The 9198-nt window shown below is 39.6% G+C and overlaps 1 protein-coding gene across 1 annotated transcript in view; it reads left to right on the top strand.

The window, feature by feature from the left end:
• UBR1 (ubiquitin protein ligase E3 component n-recognin 1) overlaps nt 1-9198 on the top strand; it is a 162977-nt gene that overhangs the window by 1098 nt on the left and 152681 nt on the right. The gene's annotated exons all lie outside the window — the stretch shown is intronic.

Here is a 9198-nt window from a genome sequence, read left to right as displayed (position 1 = left end):
GGTGGGGAAGAAGCTGGAATAAGGGTTTGGCCATCAGCTAGGGCAGTGCAACCATCCTCTAACCTAAGTAGCAGTTCAACCTCATTTCACCCTATTAAAGGAGGAGGCATATGTTTGGGGTGATAAGAAGTAAGAAGATAGGGAAACTTTAGAAGCAGCTGAAACATCTGATCATAATGTAAACCTGTGCATTTTACATCTTCGAAGGAGTGGAGAACCTGTGCTGTGGTCAGAAGTGTTACTGTAGTTTTGTGTTGCTAAAGATGACAAGCGTTTATTTAAAGCTTTGAGATGTTAATTCCTTGCAGGTGATGCATTAAACCTCATCAGTCTAGACTGGATTTACTTAGAACAGTAGATAATGGTACAGGAGTCCAGCTGGAATTATGTTGCAAACTCTTCAAGATACATTAGATTTCTTTGGGCAAGACTTTAAGTTTTGTAAGATAGTAGGTAGATGACTGGAAAAGGCAGTGGCACGCCACTCCAGTACTCTTGCCTGGAAAATCCCATGGATGGGGGAGCCTGGTGAGCTGCAGTTCATGGGGTCGCTAAGAGTCAGACACGACTGAGCGATTTCACTTTCACTTTTCACTTTCATGCATTGGAGAAGGAAATGGCAACCCACTCCAGTATTCTTGCCTAGAGAATCCCAGGGATGGGGGAGCCTGGTGGGCTGCCGTCTATGGGGTCACACAGAGTCGGACAGGACTCAAGCAACTTAGCAGCAGCAGAGACACTAGTAAGTGCTCAAATTTTAGTACAAGAGACAGTGAATGAAGACCTGTGACTGGTTAGCTTCTGGATTACTTTTTTGGCTTGGATCTGTCCACCTACTTTAGGATGCCAGACATCTTCCTACTTTCCTGTTCTTTTTAAAAATTCCATCTTCAATTTTATCCTGACTGTGGAGTAAGATACAAGCTTTCCAGTTTACTTATTCTTTTTCATTAAGCAAAGCAGGCACAGAGATTCTTTAACATTTAAATAATTTGAATTTAAATCGCCATTGGGAGGCAGGGGAAAACAAAAATAGTAAATATGTGACAGTTACAAAGGTTTAAGAAATCGTACCAATTCCATTAGAGTCTTGTCCCTGTGTATTATTACGTCTGTTTTTCTTATATCAAACTTCCTTCTTAGAAAGTTTTTTTTTTGTCATATTGCTATCAACAGGCATGAAGTTTCTCAAATTTCTGATGTCACATAACATGCAATTAGAATGTTCAGTTCAGTTCAATAGCTCAGTCATATCCGACTCTCCAACCCCATGGACTGTAGCCCGCCAGGCCTCCCTGTCCATCACCAACTCCCGGAGTTTACCCAAACTCATGTCCATTGAGTCGGTGATGCCATCCAACCATCTCATCCTCTGTCATCCCCTTCTCCTCCTGCCCTCAATCTTTCCCAGCATCAGGGTCTTTTCAAATGAGTCAGCTCTTCACATTAGGTGACCAAAGTATTGGAGTTTGAGCTTCAACATCAGTCCTTGCAGTGAACACCCAAGACTGATCTCCTTTAGGATAGGCTGGTTGGATCTCCTTGCAGTGCAAGGGACTCTCAAGAGTCTTCTCCAACACCACAGTTCAAAAGCATCAATTCTTCAGCACTCAGCTTTCTTTACAGTCCAATTCTCATACCCATACATAACTACTGGAAAAACCATAGGCTTGATTAGATGGACCTTTGTGGGCAAAGTAATGTCTCTGTTTTTTAATATACTGTCTAGGTTGGTCATAACTTTCCTTCCAAGGAATAAGCATCTTTTAGTTTCATGGCTGCAGTCACCATCTGCAGTGATTTTGGAGCCCAAAAAAATAAAGTCAGCTACTGTTTCTCCATCTATTTGCCATGAAGTGATGGGACCAGATGCCGTGATCTTACTTTTCTGAATGTTGAGCTTTAAGCCAACTTTTTCACTCTCCTCTTTCACTTTCATCAAGAGGGTCTTTATTTCCTCTTCACTCTCTGCCATAACGGTGGTGTCATCTGCATATCTGAGGCTATTGATATTTCTCCCAGCAATCTTGATTCCAGCTAGTGCTTCCTCCAGCCCAGCGTTTCTCATGATATACTCTGCATATAAGTTAAGTAAGCAGGGTGACAACATACAGCCTTGATGTACTCCTTTCCCAATTTGGGACCAGTCTGCTGTTCCATGTCCAGTTCTAACTGCTGCTTCCTGGCCTGCATACAGATTTCTCAAGAGACAGGTCAGGTGATCTGGTATTCCCATCTCTTTCAGAATTTTCCACAGTTTATTGTGATTCACACAGACAAAGGCTTTGGCATAATCAATAAAGCAGAAATAGATGTTTTTCTAGAACTCTCTTGCTTTTTCAATGATCCAGTGGATGTTGGCAATTTGATCTCTGGTTCCTCTGCCTTTTCTAAAACCAGCTTGAACATCTGGAAGTTCACGGTTCACATATTGCTGAAGCCTGGCTTGGAGAATTTTGAGCATTACTTTGCTAGCATGTGAGATGAGTGCAATTGTGCAGTAGTTTGAGCATTCTTTGGCATTGCCTTGCTTTGGGATTGGAATGAAAACTGACCTCTTCCAGTCCTGCGGCCACTGCTGAGTTTTCCAAATTTGCTGGCATATTGAGTGCAGCACTTTTCACAGCATCATCTTTTAGGATTTGAAATAGCTCACTGGAATTCCATCACCTCCACTAGATTTGTTTGTAGTGATGCTTCCTGAGGCCCACTTGACTTGCCATTCTAGGATGTCTGGCTCTAGGTGAGTGAGCACTCCATCGTGATTATCTGGATCGTGAAGATCTTTTTTGTACAGTTCTTCTGTGTATTCTTGCCACCTCTTCTTAATATCTTCTGCTTCTGTTAGGTCCATACCATTTCTGTCCTTTATTGAGCCTGTCTTTGCATGAAATGTTCCCTTGGTATCTCTAGTTTTCTTGAGGAGATCTCTAGTCTTTCCCATTCTATTATTTTCCTTTATTTCTTTGCATTGATTGCTGAGGGAGGCTTTCTTATCTCTCCTTGCTATTCTTTGGAACTCTGCATTCAAATGGGTATATCTTTCCTTTTCTCCTTTGCTTTTCGTTTCTCTTCTTACCACAGCTATTTGTAAGGCCTCAATTTTAGAATATTAGAAATAATGGCTATGAATTATTGGATGTTTATTAGGTTAGCCATTGCTTAAGAATCATTAGGGGACTTGATTCTATAGGTCTGGGTTGGGGTCTGAGAAGTTTCATTTTCCCAAGAATGCCCTTTGAATGTAGTCCTGGTCTGTGGGCCACACTTAAAGTTAAGGCTTAGCCAGAAAAATTTGGAAGTTCTCAGTGTAGAGTTGACAGTTGAGGTTGTGGGGATGGATAAGATCTTTGAGAAGGAGGGTGTGTGTGTGTGTGTGTGTGTGTATAGATACACAGAGACAGACAGTTGAAGAGAGAGGGAGGAAGCGAGGGAGAAGAGGAGGGAGACAGGAATGATTAAATTTCAGGGATAGTCGGTGGAGAAGGACGTAGAAAGGAAGCAGCCAAGCAGGTAGGAGATGAGAGTAGTGCAGTGTCATAGGCAGTAGTTTCTGAGAGAAGGTGCTTTACTGGGTCTAGGAAGTGAAGACTGACAGCGGTTGGGAATGTGTAGTATGTGGAGTGGTCTGACAGAACATCTGCCTTCTGTCTTCATTAACTGGATTTTTTTTTTATTAAGTCCATCTCAAAGGATGCCTCCTGATACAGTACTAAACTCTGTTCTTTTCCCTGTGTTCATCCTCTGTCCATGTGATTTCATTCAGTTCTGTGGCTTTAAATACCATCTGTATTCATTCAGTTCCCAAATTTATATCTCTGGGTCATCTCACTTCTGAGCAGCACAATCACAGATCCAGCTGCCTTCCTGATATATCCACTTGGATGTCTGAAAAGTGTTTCAAATGGAGGAGCAATTAGGAAGCAACTACAGTAACCAAGCCATAGCTGATGGTGGCTTGTGCTAGAGCAGTGTCACTGGAGATGAAGAGAAGTGGGTGGATTGGAGAGAGGTTTTGGAAGTATGCTAGAAGTAGAAAGATTTGTTTATGGATTAGGCAAGACAGAGAAGGGAAGAAACATGACATCTGGATCCCCAGTTTTTGACTTAAGCATTCATGGCCATGTCTTTGTCATATACTGTGAGGAAAGACCAAGTTTGGGGAGGGCAACGAGGGGAGGCAGATTAAGTTTTGTTATCCCTGTCTCAGTAGGTGACACGTCCCTGATAGCTCATGAAGGCAGACCATCTTTCCCCACTCTACCTCTCTAGTCCTAGCCACCATCTGTTGCCTGGGCAACTGCAGTGGTCTCTTAGCTTCTGTTTTTGCCCTCTTCCAGTCCATCCTCCACAGAGCAATCAGAGTAATCTTTTAAAGACTAAATCAGATCATGTCAATCTCCTGCCTAAATCCTTGGTTTCCTGTCTACTTGGAATAAAATCTAAACTCATTACAAGTTCTTCCGGATCCTGCCTGATCCAGTCCGTTCATCTCCCCTCATCTCTGTTACTTTCTTCATCCACTTTTAGCTATCCTAGTTTCTAAAATAAGTCCAATCTCTTGTCTTACTTCAAGGGCTGTACCTTTGCTTGCTGTTCTTTGTAGTATTTTTCCTCTGCCTTTTCTTGATACTTGTCTAAAGATGGGTTCCTCTTACAATTCTCTGTCAAAGCACTCTGTTTATTTCCTTCACTGTACTTATTATGATCTGTAATTACTGTATTGTCTTTATTGTTTAAATGTCTATTTCTGAAAAAAACAAACAAACAAACAAAAAAGTCTGTTTCTTGTACCAGGATGTCTGATTTGTTCACTGATCTGTTCTGGTATATGCTTGATAAAGCAGACATTTATATACTCATAATGAATAAAGCGACTTCACTTTCACTTTTCACTTTCATGCATTGGAGAAGGAAATGGCAACCCACTCCAGTGTTCTTGCCTGGAGAATCCCAGGGACAGGGGAACTTGGTGGGCTGCTGTCTATGGGGTCTCACAGAGTCGGACACGACTGAAGTGACTTAGCAGCAGCAGCAATGAATAAAAGAGAATCCACATACGTGATTTGTTTAGCAAGATTGTAGTGGTTGGGGGGGGAGATTACGGGTGGAGGATGAGAGGTGAATGAGGGACATATTAGGATAGTGGCTAACCTTGGCGTCTGGGATGAATGGGAGGTAAGGAAAGCCAAAACAGGAGTTCTGGGGGAATTGGTAAGATTTGAGGTGGTAAAGGTTATGGAATTGACATAAGTGGAAGGACTGCAGATTATGATCATAAAGGGGAATTTGGGAGTTTGAGAAACATTTGGAGGCACACCAGGTTTTTTGTGGTGGGAGAGCCAGGTTTGATGCACCACTGTGCATTCCTTGCATACTCCTTTTGTATGTAGCGTGTCTTGGGCTATACACAACATTCCTGTTTACTGTCTGTCTGTCTTTCTAGACAGTAAACTCCTTAAGGACATGAAATGTTTCTTGTTCACATCTGTATCTCCGATACCTAGCACAGTGCTTCAGATTTTTTATTGAGTGTGTGAATTTTAATGAATGAATGAGTGAAAGAGTGAAAAGACATAAGTGGAAGAAAAGGTAATAGGAGTTGAAGAGGTTAAGAGATAATGAGGCTTAAAAGTTTAAAATTGAGGAATGATTTAAAAACTATCAAGATTATGGAGGTATGATTTATGTACATAAAATGCATCCATTTTAGGTCTTTTTTGTTTGGCCTTAGTTCCCCAACCAGAGATTGAACCCAGGCGGTTGGCAGTGAAAGCATGAAGTCCTAACCACTGGACTACCAGGGAATTTTCCATTTGAAGTGTTTGATTGATGAGTTTTGACAAATGTATATACTTGTGTGACTACCACCACGTTAGAATGAAGGACATTTCTATTGCTGCTGAAGTTATTTTGTGCCCAAATGGGGAGATTTGGGTTTGTTTGATTTTTTTTTTTCTCCAGGTTTGTTATTGTTATGTTTGTGCAGTAATCATTATGAAAAATCAAAGAAAAGTTATCTACACTCTCATGTGTGTAGGGGATCTTTAAAAGATAACATAGTCTTTTGTTGATAGTTGACTCTAAAATGTTGAGAGAAGGAGTGAGAAGTTATATACCATTTTCAGTGTGGAGACATTTTTCCTTAGACATTTGTATATATTGTTTTAGGCCAGAGCACAGCTTTCTGTAGTAAGAGCAAACTTAGAGTAAGAAGACAAAGATGAAAACGAAAGTCTATTGAGTCCAGACTTAAGCCCTTTCCCACCAGATCATAGCAGGGCCTAGTGCCTGTTGCTTTTTTTCCATAAACATCTCCTAATTTCTGTTGTAGACAGCTAGGGAAAATTCTGATTTTTAGTACCAAATTCTGTAGAGTCATAAATGAAATTCTAAAACTACAAGTCAAGAGTGACAGCTTCAGTCCTTCTAGTAACTTACTATAGATGAACTGGTGCTTGAGAGTGACTGCTTATGTTTAATAACAGACATTGTCCTGCAAATAAAGAGGTTTTTATTCTCAGCAGTGCATAGAGAGTCTGTCTGGCTAGATGTGTATATAAATCAGTGACACAGAATAAACCAATGTAGTATCTGTCCATCCTTTATGTGTGCTGGCTTTGAGGGTTACCTTAGATTTCTTTGAAAGCGTTAATCATATGTTGGGCTCTGTGAAACAATTTTCTCTAAGCTTTTAACTCAGATGGCTTAAAACAGACTATTAAGGCCTCTTTAGTCCCAAATGATTCCTGTGATCTCCTTCCTACGTGTTCTTCCAAGATAATGTGATTAACATACCTCCTATTGAAGAACCAATAGTTATTTGGTGAGTCTGTTATTTAAAAGCATTTGGTACAGTCCTTTTTTTTTTTTTTTAAATTGTTGTTACACTCTGTAGTAAGCTCAGTGCTTGTGGAAATACAGTGTACTGAATAAATGCTACTGAAAGACCTCAGAAGAGTTATTGTGCTTCTCTAAGTGCCTGCTTGCTGTTCAGGAATGACAGACCCTGTCCAGAATGGAGTCTGCTGTTCATCACTTAAATATAATTCTCCTTCAAATAATTTACTTAATCTGTTCTTCAGAATGAAGTCTCTGACTTGTTTGGAGGAGTAGAGCTATAAACACTTACTGTGTCTTTATGAACTGCCTTTTACAAATCCTTTGAACCTTTGGTATGGTTGGACAAGAAATGACTTTAGACACAGGAGGAAAAATCTGTTAATTTATCCATGTATGTTTTTATATACACATACTCTGAGAAAGAATTTTAGTTTATTTAAACATATTAATTCAACACAGTGGAAAGAGAATATGAGATCTGTACCCCATAGTGTAGAAAACCAGATTTCACTCATCCAGAGACTTTAAGGAGAGCTTTGAAAATTGGAGCATGAACCTATGGTCAGAGAAAAAAGGGAAGAGAATGGCTTAGGAGGGATGGAATGCTTTCAAAGACTGAATTCTGACAGCATGCATATATGTAAATTATTTCAACAGGGAAGAAGAGAGAGGGGCCTTATTTATCATACTTACTGTACATTTGATTCTGGCTAATGGCTTAGTGGTAAAGAATCCTCCTGCCAATGCAGGAGACCTGGGTTTGATCCCTGGATCAGGAAGATCCTCTGGAAAAGGAAATGGCAACCCACTCCAGTATTCTTGTCTGGGAAATCCCATGGACAGAGAAGCCTGGTGGGCTACAGTCCATGGGCTCACAAAAGAATTGAACATGACTTAGCAACTAAACAACAACAACAAAACAACAATTTTATCCATGCCTTGAAGACATAGTAGACATACCATATGTACAAACAATATAAGGCTTAACAGATATGATAATATTATAGGACACACACGCATACACAATCTCCTTAGGCTAGATTTTATATTAAAACTAACAAGGTGAGATTTAATTGCCATGAAAATAAAGCCTTATGTCTAGGACTGGGTATTTGTGGTAGGACTAAATCTCTTGTATGTGACTGGTTTGAGGGTTTTAGTTTTTTTGCAGACTCACTAAGTCATAACATGATATGACTGAGAAAACAAAGCAAGCAAAAAAAAAAAAAAAAAAACCTCTTTAAGCAGCTTAGTGTCCAGGATAAGGGAAATACAGAAGCATATTTTACATGTTCTGTGAAAGAGTAATCAACATGGAATGTGGTCTGGATACCATGTCTTTATGGATGGCTAAATTTCATTTCTAGGAATGAGCAAGTTTTCTTTAGTTTCTACATTCCTGTTTTTAGCCCTGGAATAAAGAGATTAATGGGAGTTTTTATTTATTATCTTCATTTATTTGATAGGTTGTTGGGTGAAAGAGCAGAGTAATTTGTATTGGATTATTTCAGGCAGCATAACTTAAAAGTTATAGGAAGGTAAATTTTTGTTTAATTTGGGCTGTAAGAGAGTGGAAGCTGGCTGAGAGAAAGTCTTCAGACAGGCTTAGGGAGCTGATTATCAGATACAGACAATTTCCCTTTGGGATAAGTGAGTGAACTAGGGTTTTTGTTGTTTGCTTGTTTTTAAACTTCACAAATCTTTCAGATAGTATTACAAAAAATTTTAGTGTAACCAAAAATTTTCTTGGTTCCTAGAGGTGTTCCAGTTACAAATCCAGTACTTGCTATGAACAATTCTGCAAGCTCCAGATTTTGTTATGCCTTTAAATCAAGGGAATTAGAATTACAGGCCTTCTGAAGACTGTTGATGTCCATCAGTTATCTCAGGAAGCGTAAGTTGTGATTTGAACAAAAGGGAACTAGTATACTTATAGTAAGTTCCGTTTTCAGACTGATGTTCCCAAATAGGCATCCCAGTCCCTGGGTCAGAGTTGAAAGAATATCTTTAATCTCCATGGGGACAAGGAAAATATTTGGAATGTTTGAGAATTTAAGCGTGTGAGAACTTGTTTTCACAGAACAGCCGATTAGGAAAGTCTTCCCTTATCTAAATATTGAAAAAAAAAGTTTTTTCCCCTGAATATGAAAATGTAAAATTCTTAATCATGTCTCAAATTGGAGAAAATGCTAAAAGCAACCAACCAAAGAACAAAATCAAACCTACTCCAGTCACCAGTAATTCCTGAACATGTCACTCAGGAAAGTACACCCTGAATAGTTTTTCTTATTGAGGAAAAAAAAAGAAAGAAACCTTATCTGAAAAAAGATTTTCATAGTCGTGGCAGTCATCTAG

This window comes from Ovis aries, chromosome 7, assembly GCF_016772045.2.
Source record: "Ovis aries strain OAR_USU_Benz2616 breed Rambouillet chromosome 7, ARS-UI_Ramb_v3.0, whole genome shotgun sequence".
Lineage (NCBI taxonomy): Eukaryota > Metazoa > Chordata > Mammalia > Artiodactyla > Bovidae > Ovis > Ovis aries.
The sequence above is the reverse complement of the archived record's forward strand: the minus strand, read 5'-3'. Positions and strand labels throughout refer to the sequence as shown.